General features: G+C 40.4%; 2 protein-coding genes across 2 annotated transcripts in view; one reads left to right on the forward strand and one right to left on the reverse strand.

Moving 5' to 3' along the window:
* The window catches only part of ANKRD50 (ankyrin repeat domain containing 50), a 121,784-nt gene that overhangs the window by 75,657 nt on the left and 28,482 nt on the right, over positions 1–17,645 (reverse strand). Inside the window, exon 1 of the mRNA XM_080373768.1 lies at positions 1–17,645. This exon is cut by the window's left edge and continues 30,793 nt beyond it; it is cut by the window's right edge and continues 28,482 nt beyond it. The gene's annotated coding sequence lies outside the window, so the exon portion shown is untranslated.
* Positions 17,318–17,645, forward strand: part of FAT4 (FAT atypical cadherin 4) — a 366,865-nt gene continuing 366,537 nt past the window's right edge. The window contains exon 1 of the mRNA XM_080373767.1: positions 17,318–17,331. The gene's annotated coding sequence lies outside the window, so the exon portion shown is untranslated. The remainder of the gene's footprint in view (positions 17,332–17,645) is intronic.

The following is a 17,645-nucleotide window of genomic DNA, read 5'->3' on the forward strand; positions in this document are numbered from 1 at the left end:
CCTTCCTCAAATGGGCAAGGTGGGCTCTGAAATGCCATTTGCTCCTAAGGTGGTGGTGTACAGGAATTACACGACTGCTTGCTGTCCGTAATGTTTACCTCCAGATCTGAATCCAGACTTGCACAGTGGTTTAAAGATGTTCTGATATCATATTAGGCAAGCTGTTATCTCTGACAAAGGCAGGATTCTCTATGTTACAGACTGAATTTAAGTAGCCATGATTTGGCCCACCCATCAGTAGACTTAGTTTCAGTATTAAAAAAGAAGGGATATATAAGTTGGTTAAAATTAGCTTGAATGAGTTTGCATTTGAGGATCTCTATTCCACTTACTCTAATGAACTGATCAAAGATATATATTGCTTTGAGTTGTACTTGTAAATTATGAGTCCCTATCTGGAAAGTTTTGAATTGGCCAAAATGAGTGTGGTTGCACACACCTTTGACTCCGATTAAAAACAAAAAAGGCTAGTAAAGGCCAGGTGATTTCTGAGATGAATCACTAAGCTCCAGCTACAAAATGCACTGTAAAGAAATCTAGGTCTCAAACCCATCATTCAACCAGTAGCCCCACTGAACTGAGCAAGAGTACTTCTACAGAGAATGCTTGCAGAGAGGAAGGGTGGCAGAATCATTCTTCCTGACTTCTCTTTGTGTATTTGTGTCTTGGGTAGAAAAACCACAGACAGTACATGCATATGGTTATTGAGTTGGAACTAGTTGGTAAGTGTCTAAAATTTTCACCCAGACATCATGTCCATGTATCTATTCCAGACAGACCAGTAATCCAACTGGCTAACTTTGAGCTTGCTAAACATCCTGCTTGTTAGAAAGTAAGATTTGGAGTGTTCTTTTAATTAATAAACCGTGAAGGCTACAGCAGAGGTAACTATTACCCTAAGCTGTTGTTCAATTTTCTTTCCCAGGAGAGTGGTAACTTATTTGAAGTAAAATGAGCAGAATGGTAGACTGCTGTGGAAGCAGCAACCATCCGTGGGTTGCATGGATTTCCCTTAACAACTGCGATTCGGGGGCCTCAGCCTGAGAGTTAACTGCAGGTGGTTAGCCAGCCTGCCACAATTAACTAACTGAGCTCCATGACCTATTGGCACCTTGCCTAATTATGTTTTTGATAACAAACTGTAGATATAATTAGAAGTGTAAGTGCAATATAAAGAGATAGTAGGTTTGTTTCACACCCTCTTGTAAACGAGAAAATAATTAGATTCAGGATACTGTTACATATCATGCTGTGTGGCTGATTTCAAAAGCACTGCATTAGAGGAAAATAGGTTTGTCTGATTGATTCTGGAAAATTGTGTTCAATCCCCAGTCTCTTGGAAACATAATTTCCTTTTTTATATGAGAAATTTTAGCAATAACTGTGGGGAAATTTTACCCAGTTGGGGAATTACGCCATTTTTACTTGGTGGAGAAAGATGAGTGCCTTGGTATCTTAGAGGAAAAAATAGTGGGCTGCAAAGAATATGAGTAGCTTTAAGCATTTGGGTGTTACGAGAAGGAAAGTCTAATCAATGAATATCTATTGATTCTTCAGATGTAAGTGTCACACCAAATACCTGTCTGTGTGAAACAATCTTGAATACCAGTCCTTATAGACTCATCTTTGTTTTGCTATTGCACGTGACCAGTTGTTCGAGACAGCACCGTGCTTTATTACTAAGCTGGGCAGCTTTGTGGTTTAAAAAAATCTGCAGCTTAAAGATTTGTTACTTAAATGTATAGAGTGGGTATGAGCTGCCATTCCTCCTGAGGCAAGGAAAGTGGCAAGAGATACTGCACCTTTTTTTTTTTTTTTTTTTTTTTTTTCAAATCTTACTGGTGTAATGCTGCTCATGATAGCTTCTAAGATCATTTTGTCTCCTTGGACAGGACTGGGCTGACTGTGAAAATACTTGTGAAATTACTCCCTGGAATTTGGAGGTAATGATTGTGGAGTTTGGCCTGGGAGTTTTGATCTTGTGGAGTTTTGATCCTGTAATGGAAAAAATAAATAAAATAAAAAAAAAGGAGACAGAAAAAATTACTAAAACCAAACATCTGTAGCTACTAACAATCTGCTCTAAAGTCAGAGTGACTTGTCCAGGGACTGTGAAAATTTGAAGAGTTAAGGGTATCCAGTCCCTGATCAGCTGTGTTATACTGACAAAACCTGCCTAGATACCGATATGTAATAATCCTTTTCAGCATGGAGATTTAACAGAAATGACAGCTTTCAAATGCTTATAGCATCATTATCTGTGCCCAGAAATAATCTTGGGGAAAAAAAGCCCCACACGAATCCCTACCAAAGGCATTTGGAAGCGAAAGGATTGAAAAGCAATTTTGCATTGCTAAATTCTACAGAGAAATGCTTTACCATATATTCTGCAACTATGTATGACCTGCACACATTGCATATGCAGCAGATACATTGGTCACAAGCAAATCTCCTCGCTATCATACTTCCTGCTATATCAATAAGAAAGATGTGAAGAACAGACAGGCTACTATAAACAAGCATTCTCCCAGGGAGCGTAAGAATGAGTTACTTGATGGAAAATTACCATGCGATCTATCATCTAGTATAAATTACGACCAAAATATATTTGTTTGTCTTGTTTAGGTCATATAGTCTCATTCCATTTTTATGTGTTTTACTAGTCTCTGAGTGTCTCTAGCAGAATGGGATTTCATGGCATGATAAAATTAAGGACAGCAATCTGCTGTGCCTCATAGCATCTTACGTATAATATTAAGGAATTCATCTGCCTCGGAAATGAATAATTTATGATCATTTGTACTTCCTCTCTTTGTCACAATATTCAAAAGGATTCATGAACCAGACAGACATGCCAGGATGCCTTCATTGCTCTTGGTACTGAACAGGAATAGAGCCCAGATGTCAGAAAGCCTTCATGCAGTACTAGTCCTCTCTTTGCTCCCTGCAGTTCTCAGCAAGTCATAGCACACGCTGGCCGCTCTTCATGTCCTTTTTGTCTTAGAAATTAGTTTATCAGGCCCTGCTGCCTCCTTACACCTTCAGAAACTCTGTTTTTATACCTGCAGTTGCTAGCTGAGGTGATTCTTTGCATGCCAGAAGGGATTTCTGAGGTAGCCTGGAAGTGGCTAAGCGATACAGCAGGGGGATGGTCGGAAAGAGAGGAAAAAAATATCTCCTTAAGGAAAAGGGTAGAAACGATAAAGATATTGACGCTTGAGCTTTGTACCTTCTTCTTGAACTGTCTGATCACACTAGGAGTTTACTACAGTGTCCCTTCATCATAGTAACGTAGCTGGGGTGTTTTGTCTGCCAGACCGCCGTATCAGGACAAGACTCAATGGCTTGGGATGACGGTCCAGTATGAAGGTGAGCAGGGAGTGATCCTCTGTGTCCACATACCAGTCATGTTTCTTGGTCTGGACGAGGGACTTTGGGTTGGTTTTAATTGGGATGAGGTCGTGGGGTGGCGAGGTGAGGGGTGAAGCAGAGGAGCTGTGCACGGGGTAACAAGTCCCTTGGGGGCAGGCTGCAGCCATGTGTGTGGGACCTGCTGCAGGCACAGGGGTTTCTGTAATTGGCCCCAAGGCTCCTTGATATTCAGCAACACTAGATTTCTGGTGTAGCACTGTAGGCAGAGCCATACCAGCACGAGTACACGCAAATTTTTGCACATGCAGAATTGCTCATACATCCATTGAAGCTCTTTCCTTGACCATACAGGGATGGATCCTGTGGTGTGGCAATATTGATGGCAGTGGGACAATGGGAACTTGCAATAGCAGAGAATCTGCAAAAACACTCCAAAATCAATAATCATGCATTTACTCTTCTAGTTATGTTTTCAGCTTGCATGGTCATGCAGTTTCTTATTTTCATAGGACATCTACATTATTACTCTATCTCCAGAGAGGGGGTTAGCTAGGAAATTTACACAATTTAAACCTTGCACTCAGCAATTCTTTAAGATCGTTTTTATGGTGAAATATGAGCATAGGTTCCCTTTTATTTTTGTGCTGCTGGCTTCTGTGGGAATGCATAGCATTTTATTAAGGAGATTAATGCCTCAGGACACTGTGTATAAGAACTCAAGCTGGCAGATATTTAAATAAGTTAACAGAAAAATAGGTTCAAAAATACTGCCAGGCATAGACTTTGTGCTGTAATACCCCTGCATTGCATATATTATTTTTATTACATTGGACTTTTTCTGGCCTGAATTCTAGAAGAACACTGCTCTTCAAGTCACATTAGCCCTACAAAGTTGCACGCTGTGGACCTCCATCTATACCTTTCCATCCATAGGTCTTATGTGACGGCGAGCCAAAGAGCAATCAAGAAAGCAGTGATTTGATGAGATCACCCATCCGAGTTCTGAAAATCCTAACAGAGCTAAATATAAGACCAGCTTTCATACCAGAAAACCAAACCAGTGATATTTCCTGCTGTCCTTATCAATTATGCTATACATTTCTGGATGCCTCCCACAAATATTTTATGTTGGTTCCTGATGTCCAGTTTTATTCTTACCTGGCAGAGCCAAAAAATAAATGCCCGTTATCAAATAATATACATATTTATAGAAGCATCTTTATCAAGATTAAGGAGCTGGTTGAGTATACTTAGAAGATGCCTCACCATATCCCTTGAGTAAAGTTGATGTAATTTTATTCTAATAGTTGGGCTGAAATTCAACACTTAGTGTCTCGGAAGAGAAGATTTTTTGTTTGTTTTCATTCACTGATGGCAATAGGTAATTTAGAAACAGAGACTACCATGCAGAATCAGCATATCAAACTTCAGCCTGATACATGAGAACATACAGAAAACATTGCAGAGGGATTATGAGTGTCTGGGACACTTATCTTAGTCATTCTGCTATTTGGAGATTGCCATAAACGTTGAAGTACTTGTATTTTTTCCAGTGTGTTTTTTGAAACAAAAATAAATCTCTGATATCAAAATTACCAATATTTTTTTAACCTATGTCACTATCCATGTGCCTTGCCAGATTCAACTTTCCAATATACTCTTTTATGCAATTTGAATTTTCTGCTTTCCATTTTCATAAATTGTCATAACTTCAAATGATCACAGGAAAAAGTAGAAGTTTCTCATATACTTCTTCACCTATGACCCCTTACTTCAAATATTTCTATTATTGTGTCCAGTGTTGTTAAACTTCTTTAAGGGAAACACTCCCAAAGGTTTCAAAGTCATTCTGAACAAGAGCTTCTTCTGTGCCAGTGTCCGTTCTTATTGTCCTTCTCTCAACAACTTACATGTTTAATCTGCAATGTCTTTTCTAAAATGACCTAATGCATATTCTACTTGTCTTTTTTGGCTGAAGTCTTACTTGGAATTCTGATAATATTTTTGCCTGTGTACTTCATCATCTGACCCACTTGTTAAATTATTTCACTTTTGGATTGGCATGTCGACATATAGGAAGAAAAGGAGACTTATATGTCATTAACCACAGTTGCATAGTGATTATCGGGTCCCTTTCTTAGACTGAATCTTTTGAACTTCACAGAATCACAGAATGGTCAAGGTTGGAAGGGACCTTTGGAGATTATCCAGTCCAACCCCTGCTAAAGCAGGGTCACCCAGAGCAGTGTCACATCCAGGTGGGTTTTGAATATGTCTTCTCTCCAGAGAAGGAGACCCCACAGCCTCTCTGGGCAGCCTGTCCCAGTGCTCTGTCACCTTCAAGGTAAAGAAGATCTTCCTCATGTCCAGAAGAAACTTCTTGTGTCGTGGTTTGTGCCCGTTCCCCTTGTCTTGTCACTGGGCACCACAGAAAAGAGCCTGGCCCCGTCCTCCTGACACTGGCCCTTCAGATATTTGTAGCCATTGGTAAGATCCCTGTCAGTCTTCTCCAGGCTAAACAGGCCCAGCTCTCTCAGCCTTTCCTCATCAGGGACATGCTCCAGGCCACTTATCTTCTTCGTAAACCTCCGCTGGGCCCTCCCCAGCAGCTCCCCGTCTCTGGAACTGGGGAGCCCAGCGCTGGGCACAGCACTCCCGGGGCGGCCTCCCCAGGGCAGAGCCGAGGGGCAGGGTCACCTCCCTGCGCCTGCTGGCCACGCTCCTCCTCATGCCCCCCAGGGCGCCACCGGCCTCCTGGGCCACCGGGGCTGGCTGCCGGCCCGGGGGCAGCTGCTGTGCCCCGGCACTGCCCGGCCCTTCCCCGCAGAGCTGCCTCCCCGCAGGCAGCCCCCAGCCCCTGCTGGTGCGTGGGGCTGTGCCCCCCCGGGGCAGGGCCTGGCACCGGCCTCTGCTGGGCTCCATCAGGTCCCTCCTGCCCAGCTCTCCAGCCTGTCCACGACTTCGGCAATTCAACATTTCCCTCCAGCACTGAACTTTGCTGCTTCTCATGTAGTAATTTTCCATCATCAGCAAGCAGTCTTACTTGGCTGCTCACCTTCCGTTCGGATGATTAGTAAACATATTAATCTAATGCAGAACCTTGTACTTTTAAGAAGTAAGCCTAAAACATTACTCAGTTTCCTTCCAGGCTTCTGATTCATCACAATGCTTTGACTTTAATGTGATAAACGCTTAGGACAGGACTTTTTGGTAAACCTGAGCAGATTGTCCCGATCAGTTCTTCTTTTATGAATTACTTGATTTTTCCAGCTTGAAGCTTCTGATAAGAAGTGAGGTGCTCTTTTCCTTGCAAAGAGCATTGGTTTAACTCACTTCTGCTACAACACCAGACAATTTGTTATTCTGTTTATAAGGAGCATTTCAACTAGATTTTCAAAGGTACAGAGGTAAGGGTTACCCACACCAATGCTTTTGATTACCTCTGAATTCTTTTTTTAAACCTTAGCTATCCACCAGTCCTCTGAAACAGTAGTGTTTTTAATGAGCAATTGCATAGCTTTGCAAGCATCTCATCATCTTTATTTCTGAAACTCCTTCAGAAGTCATAAATGTATGACATCTGGCTATCCAGAGTGAAAGCAGAAGACAGCTTGAAAAAATAAAAATGAGCCTTGTCTCTAAATCAGTCTGGCAAAGTGCCACCATGTCAGTAGTTCTGGAGACCCAGGCCTTTAGAAACCTAGCAGTTTCAATTTTTCTTACCCCAGCATGTGCCAGACAGTCATAGCTGATGAACTAGACTTTATTCTAACCCATAATCTGATAATATGTATTATTATTATAATATAATTTTTATATGTATTCATTATCGGTTAGATCTATGTCTAGGTATATGTTTAAAGAAAAAGAGAAAAGAGGGGGAGGAACATATTCTATACACTTTTACATCTTTATTTCTGTAATAGTGGTTGTCTTGTGAGGAGAGATGTAAGTTTTTTCATCCCTGAAATGGAAATGAACTTTTTAGCTTTGCGCTACTTTTTTTTTTTTGAAGAAGAAGCTTTTATTCTTCGAGATAAAATAAACCCAGAAAATCCCCTGTCAAATAGGACATGTATTTCCTAATTTTAGTAATTCCAGGTGCTCAGTTTGAGAAAGTCTTGATGCATAGAGACACAGATTTTTTACAATAGAAGGTTGATATAAAATCAGAATACAAACACCACTGTGTTCTGTGCATTGTTCTGCACATTAGGAAAAATAAGACTTTCCCCATTAATTAAAGACACATGGTTTATTTTCTTTCCCTAAGCTTTCTTATATTCACACATACAGTTTCAAGTGGCTGAAGCTCTGTTTTATCCCTTTTCTCCTCCTCTTTGATCTCAGGACGTGGGGTGACTGTGCACCTTCCAGTGGCAGGGGCGCAGCAGTTCCCTCATGGGTGGGGAACGCAGGGGAGAACAGCATCACTGGACTCACCTGTGAGGGCTAAACTGCCATTTCTGCAGTGACCTCCTGGTGACATTTTTACCCTTGAAGTATTGTAATTTCGCTGCTCTCTGTATAGCTCAGGCTTTCCTAGGTGGCTTTTGAAGCTCCCACTAGACTCTGAATGATAATAGGAGCCCAAGAGACCTGAGAGAGGATATTCAGAGGGTACGCCTATAAAGATTTTAGGTACTCCCAGCACTTACTTAAAAATATAAAGTAAACAAGTATACATGTGCATGGCAAAAATGGTGTAGAATCATTCAAGAGTGCAAAAGTGTGCCTATAGGTACACTCTGTGCAAGGCAGTTCAAAAATTAAAAGCAATAGCTGAATTAGTGGATCACAGTTTTCTGTCAGAATATCTTTTTTTCCAGCGGAAAAAAGATATTTCCACTAGAAATTTCCATAAGTTCCATAAAAGTACAATTTTTTTTCCTTAAAAATACTGCCAGGGAGAGTCTAGATGCTCACTTTGAGTAGGGTCATTGTTTCAGCTGCCTCTTGTTCTGGAACAAACAAAATGTCAAAATATTAAAATTTCCTGAGGCTCACAAGTTTTAATTTCACTCTTTTTTTACAGGAAACAGCTATATGCGGTCAAACAGATGTCTGTAGGCATGCATGGTATGATCACGTGGTGATTAGAAGGTCACATTTTTCTCATGTTTCCAAGGCAGAATTTTCTGAGTTTTTCATATGGCCACACAGCTCCAAGAGCTCCCGGTGTAACCTGTAGATTATTTTGTGGTTGCTGTTACATTTGGAAGAAGGGATAATTCATTGCACTGCTTACTTGGGAATGAACTTTCGGCCAAGCATCTGCAATGGAGCAGGAAGCAGTCTTTTCCTGAGAATATCTAGGGGATGCATTCAGGGGATGCGTTTGGAAAGATACAACAAGGAGCAGCCTGCAGCCTGAGGCTTTGGTGCCAAAAAAATTTCAGTTTGTACAACAAGGTCAGTTCAAGGCTGAATTTAAGTGTCTCTAAACTCAGATAATTTAAGCAAAGCTGCTATAAAGCCCTGCATTTCAGTACAGAAATCAAAACGTGGTAGATTAAAACCATTAGGTTTTCCAATATTTTGCAGTAAAGCTTGGGGACTGTTTGTTTTCCCAAAGTTTAAGAGACTGGATCATGCATAACAAGTTCAGCTGAAATGGGCAGGGACATCTGCTGTCTTTACCTCCTCTGAATTAGAACTAATATTAATGGTTGCAACAAATTACCCCTAAGTACATAGCTTTATTTCTGCCAAAGTTTGAACTGCTTAAATAATAATAAGACCTCTCCCCCGAGATGCCAGACTCTTTTCTTGAGTGACCACCAAGCTTCTTGTTATGCCTTTGCAGTGGGGATGGCAGGTCACAGGGCAAAGCATTGCATGAGCTATTTCCGATCTAGCCCTGAAGCCTACAACGGAGATGTTAAAAATCTTGGGAGAAAAAGCGTTTATTTCAGATAGCAGTATACGACGCCAAGGCTTAGCTAGAAGCTGTTAACTGCAGCCGTCAGCAGCTACCCACACGTCTAGCGACAGCGCACTCCTTTCTAGTGTGGGTGATGCTGCGTGACACTGACCGTGAGAGGCAGGAGCCGATTCCCACCCTGGGGAGCTCTGCAGTGAGCAGAGCATTGAGAATACCTTGTCCTGCATCTGGCTTCCTAGCCAGAGCTTCCCATCGGCTGTGCTATGGGGAACAAACTACAAGGACCACTCGTCACTGGGGGTCAGGGCTAATGCCCTGTAGGGCTGCTTTTCCTTTTTGCAAACACAGGTTGGGATCGTGTTTTATTTTTGTCAAGTCCTTTTGCTTCTATTAAAATGTAGCATATTTCAGACTACCGAATTTCAATGCTAATGGAGTGTGCTAAAGCAGATTAGTGCTTTTTGAAGTGCTTCTGGTGGTGTCCTCCTGTTTACACAGGACAGTGTGGCAGAAATGTGAGCAATAAAGTATCTGCTAATCTTCTGTTGGGGGAAATGTGTTCTCTGGGACTCCATTCACTCGGGTGGGATGGAATCAGTGGTGCCCACATGCTGCTCAGCTTGCAGGCTGAGCCATGGCACCAACACTAGGTGTAGGGAAGGGAACCTGACAAAAGCCAGTGTCACAGCAAGAAAAATCTTCTGAGGTTCTAGTCGTTTCCCTTGTGCCAGCTAACCTTTACCCAAATTGGATTCAGGTGTACAGTATATTTGAACATAGAGCACTGAAAAAGCTACATATTAAACTGCATGCTTTTGATACTGAGATACTTACATTTTAGTGACATTGCAAACCCCTCAGCTGGGATTTGAGAGCTCGATGGCAAGCACTATACGCAGGCACATTAAATGGGATTTGCAGCTAAGCAGACAAAAATGAAAATGAAAGAAAGATAAAAGATGAGGAAAAGAATATGAGTTTTCTCTTAATAGACAGGCAACTGAGCCCCAGTGAGATTGGCCTAGATTTTCAGAAAGCATGTAGGAATGCAAGGGGGAAATCTGGACTGTCCAAACTGGAGACAAAGGGACCTTACGTGAGGGGTTGCTGATTTTCAATGTTTCCCAGAAAATCAAGCTCCATTAAATTGGCTGTGATTGGGCAACCTCATCTGGAGGAAGCTGAAATCATTCATTACTTCTGACAGCCTTGCCCTAAGTAATTTGCTTATAGAAATACAAAAACCCTTGCAATATTCAGGAACTGAACTTTCATCCTCTAAGTGTGCAGCCAGTTTCTTAACCACGGACTATCCTTCATCCCTGCCATAAAGCAGTCCACTGCAGGAAATCAAACAAAGTCTAGTTAATTTTTTTCCCCTTTAATTCCAGAGTGCCCAAAGTGTTGCTGTACAGCTGCATGAAACTAAAATTTGATCCTCAGCTGCTTTTTTCCTGTAACCACAGAGCCACAAGATTGAAGACTTGCTCCTAAACTCAGCCACAACATAGCTAGCTACTGAAGAAAACTAAAGAGTGAGCAAATATGACAATGCTTTAAATAGATTGTGCTTGTATTTTTAGGTATGGGGCTCCATAACTCTCCTGCTAAGAGCTAATACAATCTTGGAACACTGTTGCTCTCTGTTTGTCTTGTCTGTGATGCCCTGAAGCTACCTACAACGTTTCAGTTTTAAAATTAAATGGTGCTTAAGGTGAATTGAAAAGAGATGAGTCATAAAAGATGGATGCGTTCATAAGAAAAAAAGTCTTTCCAGGGTATTTAACCACTTCTGTTATGTGGTTCCCCAGTATCCAATGGACTTGGGGGTGGAAGCTGACAAAATCTGTTTGTGACTTTTGCAACAAAGCTGTGGCATGAAACTGTAAAAACAAGTTGTGGGGAGTGAGATCAGAACCCTCTGTGTAGCAAAGTGATGGTGTTATTTCACATTTCACGTCTCCTCAGGATTACTCTGTTGCTGCCGTTCAAGAGCAAGAAAGGAAGCGTGAAAAGGTCCTGGCTGGAGAATCTCATCCCTTGGGTTTACCCTAGAAAATGGCAACAGTGGCTTTATTTAATTGCTTCCTTTTTTTTTTTTTTTTTTTTTTTTGACATCATCTTTGATTTTTGCTGAGCTGCAGATACAAGCCTGAATCATGGTTGTATGTTACCGTTGTGAGGGCTGTTTGTTTTTTGTTTCCACGCTTGTTCAGTGTAGGTTGCAGTCTTTAGCAGTTAACAAGTCTAATAGAGATGCCTCGGAGAAAGCAGTCCCCAGACATTTCTATGGGGTTATGAATGCACCCAGTGTCTAACATGCTCCTTGGCTTCTACATAATAAACCTGAATAAAAGTAAAAGCTCTGTGTTACTATAGTATTGATATATATTGATATATACTGGGTAGATAGTTTCCTTTATGAGTGGCAGATGCAGGACACTGGTAGCTTAGCCTTCGTCACACAGCCTGATTGTGCATATGCCATACTGTACATTTCTGTCATCAGCACTTCACATTTAAAAATAAATATTTTAGTGCAACATAGCTGCCTTCTGCTTTTCTTTTTCTTTTTTCTTTTACTTCACATAACTCAAAGCACTGTTTAGAAGAAAAGAAAACTGAATACTGTTTAGACTTACCCATGGCAACTAAAGCCGGCATAAGTATATGTCTATTTTTAAACCATAATACTGAGCAGCTCCGTGACATATGCTCATCTGGTTAGACTCAGTAATAACCATCCACACGTTGCAACATTCCTTTCACTCTTCCCTAGCCAAATAATACATGAGGTGCTGTAAAGTTTGCCCGTGCGGTTCTGTAAATGAGAGGGACCGCAGGACTGGGAGTTGGACCAGCTTCAGGGATGCTCAGGCCCTCCAGCTTCTGGTGAAGCAGAATGGAGGTGCTGAGCAGCTGCCCCGCCGCCTGCTTTGGCTGCACTTCGGAACCACAGGTCTGACCGCCGAGTTGCTGCGTCTCAGCTCAGGAGCCGGTGGAGGGGCTGCAACCTGCTGCTTGTCAGCATCAGACTTGTGCTACGATTGACGTGGCCGTGGTGTCTCAGGGTGTCTGTCTCTTTACGTGTCTCTCTGTCCCAAGTGTTGATTCAACAAAACGTGCAGACCGAAGCACAGCTAATATCAAATTGTGAAGTAAAATTACTGAAAAGGGGAGTTTAGAGGTGAACCACAAGAGAGAGAAAGGATGCTTTGAGTACAAACCCTTCAATATATTAACTGTTTTGAGTGGTTTCTCAAAGCCAGTGCTTAATTTCTTTGATGTTTTTAGACTGACATGCTCCATCTGATGCCTAGGACAACACTGAGCTCCTGGAAAAATAACCATTTAAAACTGCACCCGTATCTGGCTTTGAGGTTTTTTTTGCATGGCGGGGAAGGGTGAAGGAAAGAGAAGAGAGTGGTTAAGCTCATTCCTCTGGAGGGCATTTCTTCCTGGAATTTGTTAGTTCCCCTTCCTTCAGAAACAATGAGAAAGTTGCATGTAATGCTAAAAATTGCCTTGACACTAGTCACCCGTCGCTGTAACAAGTAACTGATGCTGTGTTGTGCAAAGTACATGTTTAACTAGAAGAGCATCCTTCTGTGGAAGGAGTCAAGGATGAAGTGAAGGCAGGTCTCTAGAAACATTGAAACACGTGGGAGGAAACCCAGTAATTGAACTAGTATAATTGTGTCAAAATGATCAGCTGGAATTAGCGGAGGTTACAATGTTCAGCAATGTTAGGTATGACTAGTTTTTCCCTTCCAGTCAACCTCCAGCTCACGGCATTTTTTCCTGCTGTCACAGCATCGTTTTTCCACATAAGGATGCTGAACAGAGTAAACACCTTTACTGATATTAAGCAGGCCACAGAGGTTCTTGGTATTTTCAAATTAAACTCATGGATAAGTTGCACCTCATTTGTGTTCTTGGTGGCTTTTTTTCTTCAGACTTAAAACTTGAGAAGCAAAAAATAAAAGGGAGTTCGGAGAGAAAACCACAACAGAAGGAAAAGGTAAATATATAAAAGCCTTGGTTAATTTAAGGCCCTGACTTTGTAATATCATGACATAGCATCCCCCAGTATCCCACATCAGACAACCTCCTTCTGTATCTTTTTGAAGTAGCTGTTCCAATGGATACAGCATGGAGCTGAGGTAAAGGTTTTAAACAGGATTTTATTTTTTTTTTTGTGGTTTGATTTTGATTTTTTTTTAATTTTATTTTAACATAGTTTTCCTATTTAGATTTTTTTCTGGTTTGTTGTTCCAGCAAATAGCATGAGACATATTCTTGCCACAGTAAAGACATTTGCTTTTCTAAGTATAAAAAAGAAAGAAACACGTAGAATTGAATTATAATCAAACAATATCCTCTTTAACTAGTGTGTTGGGTCATAATACAGATATTATTTTAAGTAATTAAAATTCCTGCCATTTACAATGTCAGATTCAATTAAACTCACAGGAACACTCAAAGTACAAGTTTGTTATGCTACAGTATAGACATTTGCATTACAAATTTTGCTTTATAGTTAAGCATACATGATGAAAATTAGTACCGTTGTATATGTATGCTATGAAAAACAGTAATCCTCTTTTTCAAACACTTTGGAATTGTTTCTCCCCTTAAAGGAACACAATGAAGTTTTAGTGCTCTGTATTTAAGAAAGCCCAGGCAAAATAAGACCTTATTCTTATAAACGCATGAATGTTTAACTTCATGCACATGAGAGTACCCATAGGATTTTAAGAAACCACTCATGAATGTAAAACTAACCGTGGATAGATGAGTTCGTTAGGACAGGTCCTTGCCATTAAGATAAATTAAGTAATAAAAGAAATTGGTTACAGAAGTTCTTGTTAAAATGTCCTTGATCTGAACCAGGAAAGCAATAATGAAATTAAGAATAGATTATATTTTTAAAGAAGAATAAAGAATTGACGGTTATACTCATGAAAATATATGTGAGTGCGCATATATATGTATAAATATGGATAAAATTCTAGCCTAAGTCAAGTAAATGTCTAGATAGTAAAAAGCAGAATCCTAACAATAGTTCAGAATTAATACTGAGTGCATATCTGCTACCAAAACTATGAAGCTAAGTAGAATTCTCTCTGCACAGTTAATAGTTAAGGAGGAAAAATATAGTTTGTCTTCCCAGGTGCTGAAGCAGAAGTCTGTTTTATATACCAATACAAAGAAAATTGATAGGAGGAGGGGGAAGTACATTGCTTTTATATCACAATAATTTTCAATAATTGCTATAATTTTCTGGCTGTCTAGCAAATGCCAACTGAAATCTGTACAGCACATGAAACATAATGGAAGATAATTTAAAATGCAATGCATATCATAATCATTGTTCAAGTATTCAGTTAAAAAATTACATGGACAATATATATGTCATTGTAGCATGTAATCTGTCAAATGGAAGACAAGCTGTATAATACAGGTGACTGCAATTCTTTTCAAGGAATTGTTAAATACCTGAATATTTTTAATACAGCAGCTATATGCATATAATACAGAAGGGCTATATGCATTACAGAAAACTTGCTAAGAAGTTTAAACTCCGGAGAGCACAAAGGAACACTGAATGTCCCTGATGAGCAGGTGGAAATGTACCTTATGTCCAACTCTTATGCAGACATAAGCCCTTACTTGAGCAAACTTCCAAAACAATTCGACTTTTTTTCTGAACCAGGCAATGTACTGTACTTAGTCATCACTTCAGTGTAGCCAGTGGCATTTCCCTTTTGCTTAAATGCCTTGCTGGCCTGAATACGTGAAACTGCCATGCCTACTGTTTCCCACCAAATCCTCTGTAGAATGGAGGTATCAAATAATCTTTTGTTGTTAAATAATGATGAAACCTGGTATAGTAAAGGCAATCACCTGCACGTGACATTGCAAGCCAAGGCATGGATATGCAACAGCAGACTGCTGGGTTTTGGCAGTGACTGTTATTTTTTGTACCTGTCTCACATGCATAAATATTCAGTTTTGTTACACAAACTGTCATTCTCCAAGCCGTTCCAAACACCGAGCTTGTAAAAAATTCTTGTCAGGTAGTTTACAGTTACGGTGCAGTAGTCGTTCCTGAAAAATGAGGATTTTTAATACTCCAAAGAGCAGACTTTGCAAAGTCATTTTCTCTAAAATGGGTAGATCTTACCAACTGTCTTTTTTTGGCAGTGTGTTGTTGCTACAGCCATAGTAATGGCCTGAAATGGAGTGCAAGAGAGAGACTGATGGGAGAGTCTGGAGATAAATATTTAGTTCAGAACAAGGCAAGAGTTCCTGTCCCAATAAGAACTGCTGATTGTATTGGAATTACTGAAAACCATATCAATATTTCTGTTAGTGAATTAAAGGTGCTATCAGTCATCATACTGTTAATTGAACAATTGTAATTGTGCAGTAATAATTGCAGTTTCTTCCCATACAAAATAGTTTTAAAACAGTTTGCCTCGAGGTACACTCACTAGTATCACTGTGCTTATTTTTTCAATTGGACATGGAAAGCATACTTTTGATTGTGTATCTGGTGAGGTTTGAAGCCTCCATAATTTCATTAGTTTCTCAAAAAGATGACAATGCACCTCCCTAGCACTCCAAACTGTGTAAGAAACTAGTAGGAAAAAATATTATTGTGAGTCTTTGTCTTTTCATATTTTAGAAGTTGAAAAAACACTTGACCGTAAAACCAAATAAGTGTCATCATCGTATGAGCCTATGGAGCAGAGGTCTGAACTCACAAGAGCTTTAACTAGTGAGTTGTTGTATTAAACTTTATTTGTTGTGCTGTGAACTGGAATTTAAAAACTAGAGGGCAATTCCTCACATTCACTGCATGAAGTATGTGACTTCTGTTGCTCAGGGTCAAGAGATAATCTGTTAGCTGGTGGGTTCCACTCTGATCTTTCAGCAGCAACAAAAATGAACTTCAGAAAATACCCTCAGAAAGAAGAATTTCCAGTCCGATCCACCTAACCAGAGCAGAATAGAGAACATGGCTTATTTGTTAAGAATTGTGCTTCTCTGTTTCCACACAGGCATTTGCTGAACACAGGGAATTGTGTAAAATGCTGTCTCACCGTGAAACAATTAATTTTGTAGTATTAATTCTCTCCCTGTCTGAATGCTGACTGTAGAGCCCTGTCTAAACATAAAAATAAAATGTTCTGTATTTCCAAAGTGCTTACACTTTAAAAATAGCAAAATTTGTCTCTCACACAGTGCAAGAACTAGAAATCTTAATGGGTATTGCAGTAATATAACATCCTAGAGCAAAATTTCTTTTCTTTCCTGCTGCACCCATGTGGGATTAATTATGGATGCAGCTGTCTGTCTGCAGACCATTTTGACTTCTTTGAAACCTCAAGAATGAAGCAGGCATACAGGTAGTCTTAACTGAAAGGAAAAGTAAGACCATTATATTTTTTTTTTGTTCTTGCATTGCTGACGTGTAGTGTCACTTAATGTCACTTTTTCAGGCACCGTTGTAAGAGAATGGCTAAACAATAGGAGATAATGAAATTGTAGGTAGCTGAATGCAGACACTCTTTACGGTTATACTGTGAGCACAAGGTATGATGTCGTCTTAGCATGGGAAAGGGACTGGTAAAATCAGTCCCTGTTTTCGGTTGCTGATGCTCATTACCAGTTGAATTTTGTGGTGTATTTCAGCCTCTTCCTCATCCCTACTCCTGAAACAGTAAAACTTCATTTCTGCCTCCTCTTTTCTCCTGCCTTCAAATCCCCTAGCTCTATTTGAGCATCATCTAAGCCTTTACTGCCCACATGAGCTGCTCTCTGCTCCCCCATCAGCTGCCTCCTCCCCCCTCATCCTTTGCTTTTATGAATAGTTTCACAGTTCATAGTTATTGAACAGAAAGTACAACCAGCAGGTAAAAGGAGTATAAAAAAGAGGGAGAGTCGAACTGGCTGTTGATGTAGGATGCAAATGGGAGAGGAATTGGTGAAAATGTAATTGATTGGTCTAAGGGAAAAAGGTGGCCATATGGGTCTGAAAGAAAGAGGCAAGAAAAGAGCTGATATTTGTGAAATGCAGTTCAGTGTTGTCACTTCCAAGTACAGCCTGGGGTCCTTTTCAGAGTTAACTGCATGATTCCTGGGTTATTTTAGGTCACTTAGGGAGCAATTCATGAGCCTAAATGTAGATCCTAGGTGTCCAAGACATTCGCATGAGGCTGGCAAATATAACTGTGAAGCCAGAATATAACCCTGGGAAAGCTGGGAGTCCTGGACCATCACTGTGAAGTTTCTAAAATAGTACTGGATGCCTATGTTTTGACAACCAAACCACCCTTGCTGCCTCTGTCATCCCACATACACCAGGGATAATGGTACCTCT

Source organism: Falco punctatus (assembly GCF_963210335.1).
Source record: "Falco punctatus genome assembly, chromosome: 1".
NCBI lineage: Eukaryota > Metazoa > Chordata > Aves > Falconiformes > Falconidae > Falco > Falco punctatus.